This window comes from Sardina pilchardus, chromosome 17, assembly GCF_963854185.1.
Source record: "Sardina pilchardus chromosome 17, fSarPil1.1, whole genome shotgun sequence".
In the NCBI taxonomy this organism is placed as follows: Eukaryota; Metazoa; Chordata; class Actinopteri; order Clupeiformes; family Clupeidae; genus Sardina; species Sardina pilchardus.
This window is the reverse complement of record NC_085010.1, coordinates 25,293,232-25,298,231: the sequence shown is the minus strand read 5'-3', so window position 1 is coordinate 25,298,231 and position 5,000 is coordinate 25,293,232. Positions and strand designations below refer to the sequence as shown.

General features: G+C 45.1%; 1 protein-coding gene across 2 annotated transcripts in view; it reads right to left on the bottom strand.

Annotated features, from left to right (window-relative positions):
- The window catches only part of LOC134062493 (xylosyl- and glucuronyltransferase LARGE1-like), a 48,189-nt gene extending 45,760 nt beyond the window's left edge, over positions 1 to 2,429 (bottom strand). For both annotated transcript variants that reach the window (XR_009935462.1, XM_062518512.1), the window contains exon 1: positions 1,383 to 2,429. The gene's annotated coding sequence lies outside the window, so the exon portion shown is untranslated. The remainder of the gene's footprint in view (positions 1 to 1,382) is intronic.
- Between the last annotated feature and the right edge of the window lie 2,571 nt (positions 2,430 to 5,000).

Genomic DNA, 5,000 nt, shown 5'->3' with positions numbered 1-5,000 from the left:
AGCTATGGAGATGTAGTATCTGGACCATCCTTTTTTCTTTCTTTCTTTCTCTCTTTTCTTTATTTGTTTCTTTCTTTTTTCTTTCTTTCTTTCTCTCGCTCTCTCTACCTCACTTTGTGTGTGTGTGTGTGTGTGTGTGTGTGTGTGTGTGTGTGTGTGTGTGTGTGTGTGTGTGTGTGTGTGTGTGTGTGTGTGTGTGTGTGTGTGTGTGTGTGTGTGTGTGTTTGTTTGTCTTGTGTGTTTGTCTTAGAGTGTGCATGTTCAGCGATGCAACAAACCCTTTTATGCATGTTCTGGCAGACATGGATGCGAGTGGAATGTTTATGGTAGTATGTAAACAGAAGCACACTCCAGAGATGTAGATAAAAAAAGAACATGATCAGAATCACTATTATGCTCCAGAGACCAGTCCTGTGCTATATAGAGCATGTGTGCAGGTACTTCCAAAGCAATCACGCTCTAATCCTTTTTTTTTTCATGTAAATGCTAGAGGTATTTTCACATCAGGGAAGTGATTTACAGGAAATCATGGGCCCAATAAAACAGGAAACGAGACTATCCAAAACACTCGACTTTGTTATTATCGTTCCCAGGCAAAGTGTCGGACTCTCTCTCTCTCTCTCTCCCTGGTTAACACCATTCAACAGCTTTCAAGCTGAATGAATCTTCAACAGAGCCCACGTTTATGTCCGGACTCCTAATGTCAATTTATTGAGTTTGAATGCTTATTGTCATAGCGAGATACATCCACAGCATATTAACATGATTCATTTAGCTCCGATACAATAACTCAAGGACAGGTCAAGAATATGCTATCAAGGATAACGCGGTTAAGACGTTCTTATCAATTGTAAACAGACTTACAGCAACATTTCAATATCAACTTTAGGATGGTGCTAGTGAAATTATTATGATCAGCCTCTCTCACAACCCTGTTGCACTTCGTTGATTGGAGTATGAGTCGTATGGACTCAAGAGCACAAGAGAGTGAACGTGTAGAGGAGCCTACTTCGGTGAAAATGACATTAAACCTGGGTCAAGGTACTGTCTCACGGTCATCAGCGAGCGATTTACTCCGGTAGCTTTTACGATGATTGCACTGGGCATTGACTGGACGTGGGTATTTTACTGATACGCCGCATCTGGAGAGTCCACGAGGGTCATCAATAGGGCACTTGTTCTGCACTGAGGAATAGGCAGACTGACTAGCTATAGGAGTTGAAATGCTGACTGGTTTAGTAGGCTGATTGTTGGAAGATTCTAGACAGGACAAATATGTCTCCGTTACTTCTCCACAGGAAAAGAAAAAAAATACAGGTATGCAGTTGTCATTATTATCATCTCCTCTCGGTCATTCTAAAGCCGTTCCGGTGACAGCTTACCTTATAATCCGATAATCATCCACGTCTCCTTTACTATCCACGGACTGGACGTGACGACTTATCTTCCTCCTAGCGCGTTGAAATGTGTGAGGCGTTGAGTTGCGTCAGGACCCATGAAGTCTGAACAGCACCTTTTGCTCCTCACCTACAGCAAGTAGCCCAGGTCGAAGTGTTGACCACTGAGTTAACGCCGACCTTTATCTTTGAGTGTCTTCAGTTCATGAGCGCCCTGACTTGGGCCACAGTTAATTGTTTCAAGAGAGTACTAGTAACAAGTCCAATGAGTCTTGAGGCCTTTTCTAAATACAAATGGTGTGACACAATATTGTATGCACACAATAATAAAGGCGTTCGTTAAAAAATAGACTTAGCTGCTAGTTACCAAACATAATAGATGAGCTTGGACCATTTCGTCAGTCAACATCAGCCAATGCTAAAACAGAACAGACTTAATACACGGTGACACAAAATAGTTCCTCGTCACATAGCCTTCGTCCATCCTATTTATTTAAGAGACAACGAGAGTACTGTCGGGTAGCAAGCTGCGCAGTATCACAAACTGGTCTTTTTCAGTCATAAGTCCTAAACCCAATCGGGTTTCTTTCTATTGTACCTAGTAACAACTCATGTCTCTGGCAAACACGGCGGTACAGACTGATAAAATATCGGCTGTCGTGGCATCTACAATTGTGGCAACCAAAGTTTCTCTCTTGCGGTAGAGTTTCAGATTATGCAGAGACAGGTCAATTTAGATTCCGTCCTCGTTTGGGTTGTCATCACAGCCCCGTTCCCTTGAAGGGAAGAGTGCTTCGTCGCTTCGGCTCTTTTTTCGGTATCTACCGCTGCTCGTCAAGGGAGGAAAGTCGGCTTTGCTATGTCTGTAGCGCAGGGAGCGTAGAGTCGCGACAAGTCAGGACAAGTGTACTCGGCGTCATAATCCAGACAGACATCAAACTGTCCTGAATCTCCCGTCATTCGCGCTTTTCGAATACAGTATGCTGCGCTCTCCCACGGCGGCCTTAACACAACAGTCCCTTCTTCCCAGCCTCCTCCGGTCCTGACAACCGCGGCGCGTCCAATCCAAGAGCGCCTCCCCCTCCTCTCTCTCCCGCAACAGCGTTTCCACCAAAACGTGGAAGCGAGTTTTACTGGATTGAACTCGAGGAGTTGGGCTGTTCACCTAAGATAAGTAGCCTACATGCAATGATACCACAATCTTCCTTCGTTAGATCCTTTTTTTATTGCAGCACCACCTTCTGTAGCAATTCTTTAGCACTTTGGGTTTGTTTTACAGCAATACCTTAATACGCGCTCTGTTCTGCTACATAGGCTAATGGAACATGCCGCACAAGGCTTTAACAAACTCGTTTAAACAATGACAGTGCATTAATGAAGAAAAGTGATAGGATTCTGCTTGGTAATGGTGGAATGGCTGGAGAGGCATATTTGCTTAGAAGTTGGTTGGAGTTGGTCAGACGGAGCGTCAGACTTCCTCACCCATCCATCACGCTGACCGGTTTATCTGCTTGCCACTGACACGGCTAGGCTCCGCGCGGAGAGGCTTGTTCCCCCAACTTTGATGCGTGCCGAGATGGTGGAGCTCAGCAGTCACCAATGATAAATGACCCACTCCTTCCCCGATCCTCCTCCATCCCAATATAGCTCATCGCAGAAGCTGAGCACACACATACAGACAGAGAGAGAGAGAGAGAGAGAGAGGGAGAGAGAGAGAGAGAGAGAGATGCTTACATGAGCACTGGGGTTTTATTACAACCACAGAGATAGCAATTATCTGATCATTTCAATAAAAAGGTGGCTATGATTTCGTAATTGAGGAAGGGATGCTTCTTCAATAAAACGATCGGTTCTGTCAGCTTCTGCAGTAAGAGGATTTGGCTGGTGTGCTGCTGCACCACTGTGAACTCAGACCTGATTCCCATGTTGTTTAGTGGTACTTCATGACTCTGAAAAAAAGCAGTTTAAAGGCTCCAATACTTTCTGGTGTCTTGTACAGTTGTGTGCCAACTTCAAAGGCACTGTCTGGCTGTGTATGTGTGTGTGTGTGTGTGTGTGTGTGTGTGTGTGTGTGTGTGTGTGTGTGTGTGTGTGTGTGTGTGTGTGTGTTTGTGTGTGTGCGTGCGTGTGCATGTGTGACTTTAAGACATCCCAGTATTGCCTACACTCCCTTGTACCACCACCACCCCATTAAATCTTTCATAAGGGAATATTTGTGGCTTAACTGCTCGGTTGACAACAGTAACTTGGAGACATGAAAGAAGTGGTGAAATGTCTTGTGGCAGGATTTCTACTGTTCAGCATCACTTTCCTCTCTCCCCAAACTCTGAAGACACTGTATATGTGTTTTGACAGTTCTGTGTCAAGAAGTTAATATTTCAGTCTCTCAGGTGGCTATGCCTGTCATAGCACTGTCCTGCTCGTGGAATACTAATATGAGAGGTGCTTGTACCCTTTGCCTTAACATTGCGTAAACCGGCTGTTTTCCCATTACTTGTGCCTGCTTTAAATCAAACGACACACTCGTTCCTGACCGACCACCATGAATATTTGATGAACTTTAATGCAGCCAGCGTGAATGAAGAATCAGGGGAAAAAAAGGATAAAAGAAGGGTTTCAGGGATAGACTACCACAACACAAAACTCAGAAGAAAGTGAATCGGCCTCTTGGATGTCCTTTAGATCTGCGATGGAAGAAAAAGGATTGTAAAACATATTGACAGAAATAGCTTTTTTGTTACCAAGGAGCGGCAAAAGGCTCTACAGCCAGAATCATAGATGAGCTAGCCTCCCTCTGTCTCAGAGTCAGAGCCTTTTTACCAAATCAGGAAGCTGTAATTGGAAACCCTGTGACCAGTAATGGAGGTCAGTGACCTTTGCAGGCCGCTAAATCAACTCAGCCCTCCCGCTCCAAACGCAATCCGGACACATTTAATGAATATCTTCACATGGAAAGAGTCGGACTGACGTGATCTACCGTAAGACTGCTACAGGAACTGAGCAGCGTCCTCCCTGGCTTCCTTTAAGGCACGTCACCCCATTACGAGCCCCACAGGGCATCCGCAGAGGAAAGAATGAGAAATGCATACGAAACAAAAGAGATGTGACAGGGATTGTGCGAAGGAGGATTCAGCTCGGGCTGCCATGGTGCATCTGACTGTAGATCTTCATTTTCCAAACCTCGTGCGCGTCTGCCAGCGTGTAAACATTCTGTCTTGTGGATGCCAACTGCCTCTGCTACTACTATGTCTGCGGCTCTCCCATCTCCAAATAACGTCTTTATTCATTATCAATGCTCATTGAAGTGTTGTTGGATTGGAGCAGTGGTGACATTTTTTTGTCATTCTTCCACTGAGTATGTGTACAGTTCCTGTGCTTGTTCACTTGCACTGCTTTTCTGAGTCCAATTCCTGTCGATTGATTTGTTTTTTTTGTGTGGCTAATTTGTATGTTGAGTAGACAGGGTAGGCTAGTGTTTTTAGCTGGCTGGTTCACAGGTGTCTCTCTTGGTTGAGGTGGTGTACAGGGAAACCCTTCCAGTGGAAGCCCTGCGGCCCACTTTGTCATACACGTGACCGGAATTACGAGGCTTGTCCCCCCCCC